The sequence below is a fragment of the Halyomorpha halys genome, unplaced genomic scaffold, assembly GCF_000696795.3.
Source record: "Halyomorpha halys isolate HHAL.00 unplaced genomic scaffold, Hhal_1.1 Scaffold1307.1, whole genome shotgun sequence".
In the NCBI taxonomy this organism is placed as follows: Eukaryota; Metazoa; Arthropoda; class Insecta; order Hemiptera; family Pentatomidae; genus Halyomorpha; species Halyomorpha halys.
In genome coordinates this window covers 621,209-639,544 of record NW_027111938.1, presented here as the reverse complement: position 1 = coordinate 639,544, position 18,336 = coordinate 621,209, and the positions used below count along the sequence as shown (strand labels likewise).

Here is an 18,336-nt window from a genome sequence, read left to right as displayed (position 1 = left end):
AGGCTGTAGCGCAAGGAGGGAATGATTTATTGTGGCGATGCACTCGTTACAAGGAACAATTCATGGGAGTAGGTGAGTTTGGTGAAAGATAGAGCTAATGAGATATTATTTTATTTGTAGCTACAAGGCTGAGAGAGAAGGAATGCAAAAAGGTTTCTTTGGTGCGGCCGTAAATTGGCAGAGAGTACGTTTGGTAGCGGAGAGTTATCATTTATGAGGGACGGGTCAGCTCATAATCACCCACATCATCACCCCGCCCTTGCTCAAACACTACAACCGCCCATTTCCGATCGCCTCTGCTATTTCTACACCTGCTATCCGCTCTCTTCTACAGAAACAGGGCCGAGAACTACCGCCTTCTTCTCACCAGTCGTTTTAGAGCGGCACTCACTGCTCTCGGAATGTATCCAGGGCCTCCAATCTTACTTTAACTGAAAATCATTTCAGGCCACTATTAGTCTAGTAAATATATAAATAGCTTAAAATTTAGCTATAACTAAAAGTAAGAGTAAATTAATTTTTATTCATGATTTCTTATGTAATATACATTATATATGATTATAAAAGAAAAGCATTCAGTACTTTATGTTATATTTATCCAGATTCAAATTAAGCCCTAATAGACATATATACGTTAATTGTTCCTGAGATATTAAAGTACAGTCTAATCTCAGTTGTTCAATCGCCGCAGTCTGATGCAAACAAAAATCTGCTGTGATTGATTATTATACAAAAAAAAACTGGTTCTAGATTTTTAGAGTGGACTGTATTTGATGGATTTAAGATTAAATGAGGCATAGTTACATAATGATACGCCTCTATTTTGTAATTTATAACACAATTGGTTGTATTTGGTTTGGCCAAAAAAGGTTACTATATATATTAGTTTAGTTAGTAATAAATTTTGATTATTGATTTGCACAGAATCGTAAAGGTATTGTACTTCACATTTTAAAGAATGATTCTTCTTTTATGCTGGCTGACTTTTCTCTCATTGCATCTCTATCTCCTCGCCTGATTGTGGAGTGGATTGTTCACTCATCCTGATTGTAGCTGTAATGAAGAATGTTCACTCTTCTGTTGCTTTGTTCTCACTCCTGTTACCAATTTTCTTGTTCAGTGGGTATTTAGCTTACTTCTTCAGTTGTTTGTTACTAGATAACGGCTTCCTTAAACATCGTTAATCCGAATTTCGATACTCCAAACACTCCAGTATTCCGAACTGTAAAAAAAAAATTGTTGAGAAAATTCAACAGGTAATAACATCTTTGTTTTCAAATAAAAGTCTCATGTGCAAGTGTAAAGGATATTTTTAACTTTACGATCTAAAAGCAAGTTATTCCAATCACCTTTCTAATCATTAAAGTTTTAATATTGAATGATCTGATTCTTACGATACTTAAGTGTTCATAATATATTTTGTTGAAATTGGAAATACATAACACCTATTCTATAAGTCTTTTCTTTCTGTAAAACTAATTTAATTAATAGAAAAATAAGTATAATACAAATTTTGTTGAACTCTTTGATTTTCACGTTTTTAGTAAGTTGATACGAAGAGTATTTTTTATTTTTATTAATATTTTTTCACTTATAAATGAACAATCTTATAATTTTGACAAATTAAATAATCACTGGGGATGTAAAAGAAAACATTTTTTTTTTTTTTATAATATTTAAATTTATAAAACTTCAAATTATTAAATTTCCAATAAAATACACAAAACAAAAAAATTAAATAAAATTATTAATTTATAAAAATAACTTTTTTACACCAGTTTTCCTAATACTTTTTGTAACCCGAACTTTTCAGTATATTATATACATCTAGAATATTATGAAGGTATGGCTCATTTTCAATGTATTTTGTGTTATGTCAAAATCGTGTAAACATATTCATAAGATGCACTAAAGAGCCAAAAAATATTATATAAATAAATAATTGGTAAGTTATTAAAATCAACTTGTTGATAGTTTTCTATTAAGATCCAATTAAGAAGAAAACCTAGAAGTAGTGTATTTGCTAAAATAAATTCACAAAATGTTTTCTTGGTTTTTTTGGAAAAAAAAAAAATATGAACATAAAGATTAATGTTCGGTGTCAAATTCTAAACTGAAATTTAAAAAAGTTTTTTTTTGGTACAGTAAGTAGTTTTCAAGATATTGAGCGTTAATTTATTGTGAATGTTAAAGTTATTCTTTTAGACATTATTTAGTAAACAATCAATGACATCATGGAGCTTGAAAACATCATAGGACTTTATCTGTGCAAATTTTAATATCTGTTACGGTCATAAGACATAGTAATAAATTCCTGATATAAGATACTTTCAGCTTCACACTTCATTCTTACCTTTCTGTAATACCAAACTCTCACAATTATTATTCTGATACATCATTTCGAACTATTTCTGTACCTATTGAGAATCGCTTCATTTCAATTCTTGAACCCTGCTTCCACGGCAGAGAAACCCGCTGAGGTTATCTAAGCACCGTAACCCTTCATGGACCCGCCGCCCCTCTAAGATGACCGGCCTAGATAATCCATCATTGATTGATGAATGAGCACAGTTTAGATTGGTTCTGTCAACCAGAGCGATCTGCAATCGTTTCAGGGCGCATGAAATATTGAAGGATCGCCTCTTGATCTGCCGATTCCATTCCTGAGCACGTGTCCGGCGCAGAACAGGCTTCACGGTGGCCAAGGATCAACATGCTGCATGAGTGGTAGATGGGGATGGTTCTTATGATATTATGGAAATCGTCAGTCGAAATGGAATCAATATCTGATGGGAATCCAATGACATCTATAATAATTAATAGCAGTTGATATAAAATTATATTGTAAAAGAATATTGTTGGACAGAGCACTATATACTTATTACTTAAAAGATCATTAAGTTTATTATATTTCTGTGTACCTAAAGAGCAATATACAATCAGAAGGTGAAGTAATGACATCAAGGGTGAAGTAATCAATCTACATCTACAGGCTTCTACATTTTTCAAATTTGACTCTCGAAATCAAATGATGTATTCATATTTTTTACAAATCATCTTGAATCAAGGGAACTATTGAACTAACTCTTCATTGACTCACTTTAGTATTTATTTCGAAGATTGTTTTATTATTTGATTCCTTTGTAAATAACTATTAATTTTTAATTTCATTATTCTTCCTCGAAAATCTGTTATATTCCTCACCTACATCTACAATGCTGTCCTCAGATCCACATACTTTCCTGACCCATGGAAATTATCCATAATCAAAATGATTCCCAAACCTCGAAAGCCGCCAGAACACCCAACCTCTTACCGTCCTATCTCTCTGTTACATATCATGGGAAAAATCCTTGAGAAACTTATCTTAAAACGCCTGTACTCCATCCTAGATTCTAATCACATAATCCCAGATCACTAGTTTGGATTCCGAACGTCCCACTCCACTATCCAGCAATGCCATCGTGTGGTCGATGTAGTCTCGTCTTCATAGGAGCGCGGAATGTACTGCTCGGGAGTCTTTCTTGATGTAGAACAGGCTTTTGATCGAGTCTGGCACCCAGAACTGCTATACAAGATCAGTAAATTCCTACCCCCAACATATTATCTCACTATCCGTTCTTATCTCTCAGACAGGTTATTTCAAGTAAATCACAGCGGCGTTTATTGATCCCTATTCCGTCAGTCTACTGGTGTACCTCAGGGTAGTATCCTAGGTCCTATCCTTTATACAGTTTTCACAGCTGACATCCCAACCCATCCTAACACTATCCTTACCACGTATGCCGATGACACATGCCTACTGTCAGTGAATAATGATCCTTCCATTGTATCCTAATCCCACCAATCCCAAATCACCACCCTCGAAGAATGGTGCCAAAACTGGAGGATTAAAATAAATTCCAATAAATCCCACCAAATCACATTTACCCTTCGTCGTAAACCTTCGTCTTGCCCTACAGTATCTTTTAATAATATCCCACTTATTCCTGTTAAACAGATCCGTTACTTAGGACTAAATCTGGACAATCGACTGACATGGAATCCTATTACAAGACTGAAAAGACAGGAAACTGCTCGTCGATTCCGACTATTACAACATTTACTAGACAAACGGTCCAAACTTCCAATCCATTACAAAAGACTGATCTACATGATTATTATAAGGCCTATTTGAACATACGGAGTTGAGCTATGGGGCTACACTAAACCATCTAATTCCTCTCAAATCCAATCCTTACAGTCCAAAATCCTTCGAAAAATCCTTAATGCTCCTTACTTTGTCACAAATCAAATCATCCATCAGGACCTCAATGTCCCCTATGTTGCCGATTTGGCCAGAACCAGATACCAATCCTTCCATAATAAACTTCCCAACCACCCAAACCAACTCGTTTCTAACCTGGCTTCTCCTTCACTACCTAATAATCCTTCTAGCCGTCTGAAAAGAAGATGGCCTCGAGATCTTCTCCTTTAGAAATGTTTTTATATCAATGGGTAGATTCTCCACATGTTTTTATCATGTCATAATATCACTTACAGTAAATTTACTTGATGTGTATATATGTATAAGTTACGGACTGTCAGCTGACAGGTCCATATCAGCTGATCGAGAACAGCTGACCGATTGTATATATATATATAGACGGACAGGCTCCGCAAATAGATTAGTATTTTACAGCAGTTCAAGCGAGTTAGATCTTTTTCCTTCTTCTCTTTTTTGACATTGTGCTTTCGCCAATACTTAACTTATACAGTTGTAAATATCAATAAATAAATTATTAAAACAAAAAAAAAATTCATTACTATTCAAGAAATTTTTAGTTATTTTGAATATATTAATATTTTTTCTGTTTTGTTAGTTACATAATATTTTTATCTGTAATTTATTGAGTTTATTTTCTTTTTGTTTTCTTAAATTTTCCCATATTTTCTAGAATTTTTCAAAATGATAAATTAAGAATAGTTTAAAATATAATAGAATGCTTCAATATTTCTTCCTCAAAAAATGTTTGGAATGTATTTTTAATGTCTATTTATGCCTTGGAATGTATATTTGAAACTTACACCAAGTTTTCTATTTATCGTTTTTTGTTTTGATTATTTCTTTGTGTGTTTTTCTTTTCTTTTACTCACATTTTGTTTGTTATTTAACTTGCTATGTCAACCTATAGGGTATAACAGAGGTGAGTAAATAAATAAATTTTATTTGACAAGTCAAATTCTATAAATGGATCGAATTCAGGGAAATTTACTTTAAAGATTAAATAAACAAAATTTAGACGATTGAATATTAAATCAAATTAAAGTTTGGCTGTTTCGTGCTGAGGTTAGTTTTATTTAATTTTGTAAATTCTTCTGCTTGATTATTTTTTCTTTGGATTGATTTTGTTAATGTAAATTTGTTGAATCAAAGATTCTTCACTTTTCCATACACCAGCTGTCTTCATTGCTTCATTACCATTATCATTGTCAACAACCTGCCTGATTTCTTCATTATGAATATAACTAAACTGTTTAATGATCGTGAGGTGCTGACTCAGCTTAAAGCAATGCTGAATATTCATAATTTTTGAAGACATAATTTTAGAATGAATAATAAATGAACATTTTATGGTGGAATCACTTTTATAATGGAATAAATTAAAAATAATTGGATTTCCCTTCAGTATAGTTTGCGAAGAATTCTCATTTTATGTCTTGGAGTAGATCTGCAATACCAATTAGCCGCTAGAATATGTAATTTCAAAATCATTACCGACAGGCAGACACTAAGCAGGCCCAGTTTTTATCGAATCGCATTGAACGCAGATCTAAAGGAGTGCCTATTAGCTCACTAGTTTCTTCTCTCGGCGAGTCAAAGACTGAGATATAGCACCTTGAGCCCAAGCCCGCCCCGCCTACTCAACTCTGCGCTAAATTGACACTTGTTCGAGATCTATTGTGGCCACTGTAACGAGCTCACCAAATGAACTTGTATCTTGCGCACGTTCAGCAAAAACGTGTGCTCTCGGATGCGTTAGAATAGCATTTGCGTACATTAGTAGCCCCCTGTTCCTATTAGGAGTGTTGGACCGCCATGATGTCGGCTTAGTTTGCCAACGTCTTGCTAGGCATTCCAACATGTGCATGACATAACAAAAGCGAAGATCGATAAAGCATTAATGCTCACCAATATTATTTCATAAGATCGAAAGTAAAATTGTTTAGAGGAAGCCTTGGTAGAATCATAAGAATAAATAGGAAGAAAGAAAAAAATATAGTGATATGCCGGCTAGTATAAAATCATACTAAAGAAATAAATAACAGTATTTTTTCTTAAATTATCTTCCAACTTTTGGAGGAGCTGTTTTGAAGTAAAAATGTTATCCCGGAAAATATGTAACAAAAAAGGCGTGAATGTGTAAAATAAATACAATTTTTCTTAATAAATAAAATATGTTTTTACAATTTAATCAGTTTTATTTTATTATATGGATTTATATTTGTATTTATTTACGTCATATTTGTTATTTATTTATTTATTTTTAATTTTGTGAGTACTATTGTCATCATTAGTATTTCTTCTTTTTTTTCGAATTCCTGTTTTCTTTATATATTAATAAAGCAGAATTGATTTCATAGAAAAAAATGGTATAGTATTTCGATGTTAAACTTGGCTAGTTTGTTGCTTAAGCATCATTTTCAATTCTTTAAAAGAAATGCCTGAAAAAAGTTAAAAAATACTGTTACTAAATGGTGCCAAAAAAGTGATGACATTAAGCCAAAGAAAATTAATCAATACGAATTTACAGGAAATTATTAAATCATTAATTTTTTACTCGAAAATATAAAATTTACACTTAGATCTGAGAAGTTGTCCATCGATTTAATTCAACTCGATATTTTTCGACGAAATGTCATGATAAAAATATTGTATAAAAAAAAAGTCTTAGAAAACCTTTTTTATACAATTACTAAAAACGTTATTTTTCTTATCATATATTATTTCGTCACAATGATACTATTTTCACATCTCACATAAATACAAGGGATAACGTACTAGGAATGAAGTATTTAATCTTCCGAAAATCTATTTTGTACTATAATTGTTGTGTTTCATTGTTTAAAAACGATAATGATTTAATATAACGCTATATACAACTAACTTCATATGTGCTACCAAGCAAGGTGCCAATAGTAAATAATATTCACTACTGTTGGGTGAAGAAAAAAAAATATCAAAGCCATATTCGCTTTTGCCAGGGCCATATTATACAAGTTACTAATAAGCATTATTTAAAAAGGGCTATTTTTGCCAAGTTACTCATGTTACACCTACGCCAAATCTCTTCTAAATCAAGGAGCAATTTATCTCACTAGACAGTTTTATTGGCTATATATATAGTCGTAAGAGCCTACCTAATTCGTGTTAATTATCGTAGATATTATTATTTACAGCCTTACTCATTGCCTTAATTTCTTCTTAATTCAAACGGTTTGATTAAGAAAGAAAAATAAATTAATTTTGACGACATAAGTTTTGTATTAATATATTAAAATTGTTTGTGCGGAAATAACAACGTGAATTTATGAACTCGACTTCAAAAACAACTTAAAGGAGTAATAAGTAACAACTTATAAAACCTGTCAATATACACATATGTACTAGGCATAAATTAACAGTTAAAAAAAATAGTTGTAATTAAGGTATTTAACTTTAAACAATTTTTTTGATATTATATTAGTGACCAAAATTATTTTTCTGTCCTTGATTTATTTTCCGGTAAACCATCGAGGGATAATGTGAAATAAATATTTTTGATAAAAATAAAAATTGAAAAACAAAATTTCAATGATACGTTTTATATAGTGTTATGGTATCACTTACTAGTCAACAATAAACTGTATTTGAATATTTCTAAATATAGAGCAGTTTCTTGTATCATTATGTAATTTGATGTTTCGCTATAAGTTAATGGGATGATTGCCCATTTTTAGTAAAATTGAATTTAAGTTATAAATTGTTTTGATTTAGCTGTGTCCTCTTTTTAATATTTAAAATTAATGATAAAACTAAATCTCACAAGTTCCGATCCTATAGACGTCTGCCGACTACACTTGTTTAAAAAACGAAAGTATCTAATTGCTAATATGGCATCATTAGTGCCACCTAATGAAAAAGTTTCCCATAGAAAAAAAAGGTTACCTCCCCATAGTGAGCAGGAAGGATAATTTTCTTTCCTTTTAGTTGAATTTCTGAACTCGTAATGGGTGAGTAGAGCTCAAGAACTGGTTCCCCGGCTCGGAGAGGAAGAGGATAATGAATCATGGGAATGGAGACGCAACTACCCAATACCATTGATGAGACACACTATAGTATGTTAAACTCTAATTCTCTTGTACTACTACAACCTTCATCTTCATTATTACATCAATTCATCAATAGCTACAACTTCCATAGACCTCAAATCAAGATTGATTAACAGTCTAACCAGAAATATTTTCGTTTCAGGAAAGATAATAAGCAAATTATCACAAAAATATCTGTTACCTCCAGTAGCCCACTCCAACTCTCTCGCTGATCAACTGGACCACCAATTGGAAAACACTTCAATACATTGTATTAATACACGAGTCATTAAAAAATGAAGTATTTAATAACATTTAAAAATTCGAATTAGAAAAATTGGTACATATACTAATAAAAAAATATCATGATCCAATATACATCAACATCACAGAATTATTGTTATTTCTTTTATTGTGTAATACTAAATTCTGTCTTATATTTATAGAAAATGGTAGTAGGGGTCATAGAGCCTATTCATGCCATATTTACAAATATATAAATTAAAAGATACAAAAATAAGAAATAGAATAAAATAAATAACTAAAAAAAAAAAAATTAAACACAATCATTTCTATTTACAATATTAACTTTCATTCCAGGGAACCGAAGCTTTTCCCATCACTTGTGGAGGAAAGAGCAAGACTCAGGATGATCCCGGCGCTTCTCTCTCAACCACGTCTCTGAATTATTAAAAAAAAATACGATTTTTTAACTTACATTTAGCTTGAAAAATAGCAGTTACGATGTTAGTAGTGAAATCATGTAATTTGTACCTATGAATTGGTTTTTCTTTTACATATAAAAAAAAAATATTTGGATTGAAAAAAAAATGTAGCGTATATTTTTATATTATACGCTTGATACATTTTTCTTCCCAAAGAATTGGGGACAAAAATATACAATTATAGAAAAATGTAAAAATAAAGAAGTATGTAAAACGAAACTAGTTCGACAATGTTAGGGTCTCTTAGACCAAACTAGTCATAGCTAAACTGTTTAGCTAACTGAATTCGAGTAGCAGTAGGGATGAGAGGGATTAGACATTAAAATCCCATCCCTAGTTATAACACACTTGTTCTATTTATTTATTATTATGCCTACTATTATTATTTAATTACGCCTAAAAATCTTAATTTTGGTTTCATTCTTTACATAAGCAGATTCTCTGTTATTTTTAATCGACAAAGTAGTGGGTTCTCTGGAAGATTAAATAATTAACCACTGCACCAGATTGGCTGTCTAAATATACTTAATAAATACAATGGGACCTTTTGATCCCAGCTATCACGAATGGAATCTCCGTCTTTAAGGCCATGCATAAATACCAAAGGGAAAAACTAATTCCTTATCTAACATCACAGAGGACGCCATGGTTGTGAAACTAAGTTCTGGCCAACGCCTTGCTATATGAGACATGGGATACACATATTCTCGTCTGGAATGCCTCAGCTAAAAAATATCGGTCAAGTATCAGGCAATGCTTAACGGGATAGGAAAAGGAGACATTTGTCAAAATTATTTCATACAATCTTCCTTGAACTTTAACTTAATACTTTAGGAAGATTATGGACTAAGATGGCTGTTGAATCCATGAATGTTTATTACAGATGGTTATTGTTCAGTCAAATTTATGCTAAAATATTCAAAGGATTTAGGATTCCTTATTACGAACGGCTAAAACTTCGTTAAAAAAATTTCCAAAACAGTAAAATTTAAAAAAAAGTTAATAACCGCAGAGCTAATTGTCTTCTACCGTATGGTGCTAACTTAAAGGTCCTTCTTCTACTAAATCCTCTTTTGGCTTTCATAGCGTATATATGATGAGGAACAAAAAATTAGATTCTATCCCTTCCTCGAGGGAGGGGAAAAATTTTTTTTCACACATGACCACCCTTAGCTAATCTTACCGATGTGAGTTTATGAACGAACAGGTTTCGTAAACTCAAAAAGAAAACAATGATTTAAAAAAAAAATAGACAATGAACATAAAATATATTAATCAAAATTAAAACTCTCTGTAAAAAAAAAAAAAAAAAGAATCCTACAAATCTTATAAACATAAAATAAAAAATAAATAAGACATTTCCCACTAAAACTATATACGAATAATTGTCTTCGGTAACTAAAAAAAAAACTACTTCTACACACCAATGATTACCATTTATGTAATCTTCTTCTATTAATGAATACACCAAACATGCTTAATTAACCAGACTGAAAAAAATGAAAAAAAAAATAATCCCTTATGCCATGAAGAGAAAACTCCACTGTTCTTATTGATCCTCCAGCATGGGGGAAGCTTCAGTTGTTCAACATGAACAGTTTCCCATTTTGAAGGTTCATTGGTAATTTATATAGACTACATTACGTTTCCTAATTGTAATCAGCTTGAACGGACCCTCATATCTCTGAGGCTCCATGCCTCCGTTAAACTTGGAACTTCCAATAGCCATTTTTATTTCTATAGTATGTTCTATTTTGGTCATCATGTGTTGTTAGGACTTGAAGGTTTGTTGTTATTTTTTGTATTTCCGCTTTTTCCTAATATATTTGAGGTATTAGATTCTTTCTCATTCTGATTGCCTATTCATTGTTTATGTCTGTTCTAGAAGTTTTCGTAATTTTATTCTAGTTGAAGACAAATTAGAAAAGGCAGTGGTTGTGTTTTGATTTTATTAGGGCACGCTAATTTAATTCTTTTTAAATGCGTTTTGTTTATTTTTTACAAATTTATTACTTATTTTTTAAATATTACATTATTTGAAAGAAACAGATGAAATAATTTTTTTTAAATTTTGTTTTAATGAAGTTTATTTTTTGTGAAACAGAATAAACCCGGAATGGGTTTATTACTTATTTTTTTGGTAATTAACAATGATGTTCAATTAATTTCTTCTGAGTTTTCTACATATCCCTTAGAGCTTATTCATCTTTCTATCATATATTGATCAAACTACCATAAGTGGTAAATTTAATATTGTTAAAATACTCGTGTAGCAAGAAAAAAAAAGGAGGGAAGGAAAAAAAGTTAATCATTTGAAACGGATTGTTAAGAAAAAGGACGATGGAGGCTAGAAGTAATGCTGACGGGGATTTCGAGGACTGCTAATCGAGACTCGCTATAGGTCAAGGGTTGTGCATCTCATCCCAACTTGCGAACCATTCATATGCCATTTTGTAGCAAAATATTATTATTTATAAATATATTTCTTTTAATTTTAAGCTATATGTAATTTTGGAATGTAATGGAAGTTTGATGTTTGTCCTCTTTTCAACTTTTTCTAAAATACCAATCGTTGCTTAGGAAAAATTTCAATAATTATTATTTACTTATTTTATTTATTTATTAATATTTTTACTGACCTTTGGTATTCTGTAAGACGCAATGAAGGGGTTGGGTCTTAAATGTCAATAATGAAGAAATACAAATTATTTATTCACAAGAGAAATTACTTGAAGTATTTGCTAAAATTGTAGATGCAACGATAATTGTAATAAATAGTGAATGAAGAAAAAAGAAACATAAGCAATGAAATGAGGGGTAAAGCAAAAAAGTTTACGGCTTCTACAAGATCTTTTGTATATCATTATTTCAATTTCCATTTCAAATGTTTTATACATGCATGATTTTCATATCACTTGATGCTATAAAAAAGTATTAAAAATCTTTGTTCAACATATTGTGCACAATTAATATTTGCTTAAAAATTATATAACACAGATTACTCAGTTATAAACAAATAAAGAATCTCACGAGTTAAATAAAGTTAACAAGATTCTACTACTCCCCTTTGTACTGCAAACATAAATGGAGCAGGCAGCTTCCGCGCTGGGACCCGGAACTGGTACAAGGCCATCGGAACAAGTAGTCTGGACCTTGGGGAGAAAATTCTCTCAGAGTTTGTAAGGATTCATTGATCTAGTAGTAATTAATGGATGAAAAAAATATCAGAATAACTGTTATTTAAAACAAATATATAATTCTGAATGGACTATCTCATAATTACATAGTGTTATAATAAACCTGTAGTAGCATAATAAAAAAGGACAACATATCTTCAAAATAAAAAATATCTATTATTTTGTAATTATAATTGTCCTAAGTAAGGATAATCTGTATTTATCTTTAAAGTGCACTCATACATATTGAAAACTGTTTTTTTAGATATCACCACAAAATCAAGAGTGTAAAAATGAAAACAATTTGAAAATTATTCTGTTGTAATATGTTTACTAATGTACTATAAAGTTAAATTTATTAGACCAATTAATTATAAATATAAACAAAATTTTCGTTAGATAAAAGATTAAAATTTAGTTTACAATCGATGTTCTTAGTTTTTCTAAAAGTTTCTTCCAAAAAAGGTTTGACACAACTGAACATAGATTTGTAATGTACTGAGCAATCTCTTTATCATACTCAGTAGTTGTATGGATAGAAAATTGGATTAAAAAATTAATTATTTATGTTTATGTAGGGTTAGGACCGGGTGACACTGTGGTAAAGCACTGTTTTACTTTCACCAAGGACTCGGGTTCGAATCAGGATGTAGTAGATAATTATTTTCTGTTTATTTCTAATTACTAATTATTACAGTAGCCGTGAGTCATTCCTGTGGGTTCGGAAACCATCCAGGGTCCACTTAGCCTCGTGAAGTGGGTAATCTTAAGTTGGTAAAAATCTGGCGGTTGAGTGTGACCAAATCACCTCCTTGCATAACCGTTGGTCTAGTAACAATACTTTCTAACAAAGTACTCCACTTTTGACCCTTTATGGCTAATAGCGGCCTAATAGTAAATTAGATTGGCTAAAATTAAAAGGTAAAATTATTTCAACGCTTCAATCAACAAAAAAAAAATCTCTACGTTTTGGCTAGTATCAGGAACAAAACTTTTTAGAGTTGCACATACCAGTATTTACAGATAGATTTCTACTACAAGGTATGTGAGTTTATTTAATTAATTATTAAATACACAGGTATCACAAATGCATAAAATAGAATTTGGTGGAAGGCGATAAAAGAGGAATATCTAAACAAAAATCCCAATCCACATACAAATTTTCCAGCCACTATTACAATCTGGAAACGATCTAAGGATGCCCAAAACAATAAATATTCCGAATAAGATTTGAACATGACCGTAAATGAATCCCCATTCAGTCAAGATATGCAAAGGTCAATTATTTATTTGAAAAAAATTACAAGCAATAATAGAATAAAGTATGATAATTTTAGCAATTTTTCATCTTGTTTTCACATATTAGTAGGGGTATTCATGATCGTTAGTTTAACATGTTAAAGTGTGCTTTATCGAAAAACTTATGTTAAATGAAGAAATATTTCCTTCCTTTACCATCTTAAAACTCTAAAACATATAATATGGTTGAGAGTCTGTTACTAGGTCTGCTAAATTGAGAATGACGTCACACAACAGACCAGCTGAGCTTGTCACCGTTTTGTTTGTTGTGTTAGGTTACTTGCTCGTAGTTTGTGTTTTGATTGTGTTAGTATTATTTTGGATGTTTTTAAAACTAATAAAGCAATGGATGACAGTAATAATAATAATGTAATGACAGTTGTCTTAGTTCATCTTGATTCTGTTCCTCACAAGTTAGAAGATCAACAAGACACTCAGTAGCCAAACGTTCACACAACTTCCATTCTTCACTCAATTTAGGCATTTTGTAATAAATTATTTTAATCAATACTTAGAAGTAAACAATAATATGAACTTTTAGAAGGAAAGTCATAAAACAAGTTGCTCAAAAAATCCGCTAGGATCTCTTGTGCATTTAACATTTAACATGACTTTAAATAGGGCTGCTTAAAATCCTATACTTATAACTCTTAACAGGTTAAAACATTTTACATTTAACACAACATAATGAATGCCCCTAGTTAACACGTTTTGTGATATGTTGGACGGCAAAAATAAAAAATCGTATTCCTCAAAACTGTTGATGTTGAAAGTAGTACCCGTAACTTTGATTATTTCCATGCTGTGTAGTACATATTAATTTGCTGATCCCATTTTTTTTTTTACATATCTTTTTTCGTTTTCCATAAAATTCTTTTTTATGTACTATCAAATAAATATTGAATGACTCGAATCAAAAGTAATTTTTTTATCAGAGTAATTCTTACCATTTTTTTTTTTATTAGTGATACCTGTGATACCAACCTCAGACTGTTGGGTAAAATGGATTTGGCTTATGTACTCATATTGGGGCTTTATTGTCTATTGTTGAATTGCAGCAATAACCATGATTTAGTTAAAAGCAATTGGAGCTTGTTCTGCGTTTAGCGGCCACTAGGCCTTGCCCTGCCTCCTTAGTATACTAGAGGTTTCAATATTAATAAATGACCTCCCCTCCCCCCCCTCCTTGTAAACAATAACAAAGCTACGATGGTTGCCCCAACGAGAACCGCTCTAGAACAGGCACCATAAGATAAGGAGTTGCGACAGAGAGCGCTAGGTGTGGGGCATTATCTGCGACTTCACGGCTGAGTAGAGCTATCTTAGCTACACTTTCACATCTGGTGACTTATTGGGCTCCATAAAAATGGGTCGGCTACCGAGACCCACCTATTTATTTACCAACATCCGTTTACTATAAGTGCGCATTAGCCATTTTATATCTAAGTCCGATTAGATGCTTAGCAAAACGACGACCTTTTTCCTGTAACTTTCACAACGTTGGAAACCACTATCGCGTGTGCTATTGTTAATTTTGGCCGGACAACGTTAAAAAAAATAGGTGGAGCACTTAATTAAAGTGATATTATCCGTGTAGCCTAGTATTTACAAGTCATTTAACACTTTGACCCCAACGTATGGTGTTGTATCATGATATATAGCAACCTGATATATAGACGATATGTTAAACTTTGACCAATGGATTTATGGATTTCGTATTACATAATGTGTTATGAAAGTATTTTCGGGGCAGGGAAGGTATCTCTGGTACTAGCCCTGTTCGTTATTCAAACATTCCACGACCAAATTAAAGACCCCTTAAAAGAGAAAAGAGAAAAGGATTTTGATAAAATACAGATATATTATAATTATTTATTGTTTTTACAAATGTCAATAGTATAGATTATCTATTTACACCGAAATAATTACACGTTTGAAAAAAAAAGATTATCAATGGTGAGAAGAATGAACATTTTTTTTTCATTATTATATGAGTCGTTCAGAAGCCAATGCGGTTAAGTCCAGAAAACAATTAATGTTTTTTGATACATTAATTTTTTTAAATCTTGATTTATTAATTTGATCAGAAAAATATATAAACTCTTTTTTCTAAGTGTAAGCTCTGAAAAAAACAAACAAGATATATATATAGGATCTGTAAATAAAAACGTAAGTATTTATTGGAACAATGACAGCATCTTAAAAATTTTAGCTCATACTTTTTAGCAGTTAAAAAAAACCAACATCTTGGCCAGTAAGTCTAATAAAATATTTTAAAAACTGAGCTCTTGGTCCTTTGGTGTTATTTCTGGGTCATTGTCCTTTGATAGGATGAACTTTAATCAACCCCTTAAAAAAATATTTTGCTCATGATGAACATAAGCTTGTGAAAACTCTTCATCGTCTTCTTTCTTTGAGAAAAGTTATCTTGCGATTACAAAGCCGTAAACAGTTACATGGTTTATTATAAACTTCTTTGCAGGAATTATTCTTTTATTTCTATTTTGATATTGTTTACCTAGTATTCTTTTTTAGTTTTTCGGCATTTCGTGACCATTTTCTAGGATTCCTGCTTCGTTTTCTACCAACTTTTCTGTATTTTTTATTGTTTTCTAGATTTTCGTTATCTGACGATGTATCAGTACCAATAAGGTTAACTATTCTTGAATTAGGATAAAATAGGGTATCACTTTCACTTTCACTGTGTTCCATTTCCCTTGATATTTTTATTTTTTATACCCTTACAATAAATCTTTTTTTATTATTTTAAAAAGTCAGCGTTTTTGTTATTAAAGAAAATATATTTCATGTTTTCGGGAACCCAATAATTTTTACAAACACTTCAATGTAATATTTATATGTTTTAACCGAGGCTTACATATTTCTAATTAAAAGAAAGCATGTACAATTTTAAGTAGAAGTAACCGTTACATTACTATGATTTTTTTTTTCAATGCTACCAGCAAATATCGAAACAAGAAGAATTATATAATTTTTATTTTAAAGTTTATGTAAAAAAATATTGATTAAAGTTGGACTTATTCACAATGTCTTCTGAAATTATTATACAGTCTATTCAAAAGTTATTTAAAAAAAAGGACTGTCTGACTTTTAAAAAAAAAAGGAAGCGACAAGTAAATTCTTGAATAACTTAGAATAATAATATTTATTTCATCAAAATTTACAAAAATCATAAAATATAAAAAAATGGAGTTAACCACAATGACTTCTTGACGACTCATATATTGCAGAACAAAAAAATTAGCCTTCTACTTGAAAGAAAGACAGGCTCTAATACATTAGTTTTCAGGAAAATAATTTTAATAATATTTTTTAATCAAACATAACTTTCGTTTAATTAATATTCTTATCTTTTTATTTGAAACAAGTATGGCAAAAATAACAAACAAATAACAATTTAATGGAGTTATTCATTCTGCTAACGGAAAGGACCAAATAACTAATTCTACTAATTAATTCTTATGAGGTCTTAGTAGTCACATAGTTTTTAATTATATAAGGTTAATGTATTCTTAAATTTAAAATCATGACGCTTATTTTTTATCTCTGACTAAACAATTTTGCAAGAAAAAGAAATTAACATAATTTATTTCCTACATAAAACAAGCTAAACCGGCAATGCTTCGCTATTGCTTGTTTGATCGAACATGAATTGAATATAGATTGATTGAGCATAATTGAAAAGTTATATATAATTTAGTTAAAATTAAACATTACGTAACCATTATTACTTTTATGTCAAAAAAGTATTGCTAATACCTGTCTAATATATAGATAAAGCTGTATGACTACAACCCTTGAAGGGTCAGGGATGCCTTACTTTGAAAGAAAGTACTGTTACTAGACCAACGGTTATGCATGGTGCATGGATTTGGTTTGAATCACACGATAGTTTTTTCCCCTAATTAAGGATACCCACTTTATGGACTGAGCCAGAGTGCTCACGGCTATAAATTAAAGTATATATCCCATAAATATATATCATATATACGAGTAGGACATGAATAATTGTATACATTTTGGGATACTCGCCAATAATGTTTAATTTTAATCACAGCGTTTTCACTGGATAAATCCAGCACTTCACTAGCTGAGAATCTTGCCAAGATGATACTAAACATTTTGAAAAAAAAAAAAAATATTAACGAAACGGTTAAGAACTTTTTTAGATCTTAGACAAGCAATAATCAAACATTATTTCTTTTATTTATACGTGATACAATAAAATCGCTACATTTTTGCTGTTACTTATCTGATTTAGGTAATTTGTTTTTTGTTTATATAATTTAATTACCTATCATATTGCCTTATATGAGAGGCAAATGTTGAATGTTGTAAATTTTGAGTTATGAGCCTATAATATTTAATTTAGATCATCATTTTTTTCTACTGGATAAATTTCGAATTTTAATAGCTAAGAACATCCCCAGGACAAAGCTTAGACATTTTGAAAAGAAAAAATATGTAAATCCGTGAAAAACCTTCACAGCTTTTAGATAAATAATAAATGAATATTACATTTATATTCATAAGGATAACATTTCTAAGCTAGTAATCCTGTATTAAATTAAGAAACTTAATTGAATTATTTTACTCAAGGGTGAGGTACTAGTAAGTACTGTTACTAAAACAACGGTTGTGCAAGGAGGTGATTTGATCAGAATTATTGTCGACCGCCAAATTTTCCCCTATTGAGGAGGGTACCCCACTTTATGAGGTTGGGTTGACCCCGGAGGGCTCCCGCACCCACCGAGGATTACTCACGGCTACACCAACAGAATAAA

At 30.9% G+C, this 18,336-nt stretch overlaps 1 long non-coding RNA gene across 1 annotated transcript in view; it reads right to left on the bottom strand.

Moving 5' to 3' along the window:
- Positions 1 to 750: 750 nt before the first annotated feature.
- LOC106689227 (uncharacterized) overlaps positions 751 to 18,336 on the bottom strand; it is a 44,209-nt gene continuing 26,623 nt past the window's right edge. The window contains exon 3 of the long non-coding RNA XR_001344399.2: positions 751 to 1,222. This is a non-coding gene — a long non-coding RNA (uncharacterized lncRNA). The remainder of the gene's footprint in view (positions 1,223 to 18,336) is intronic.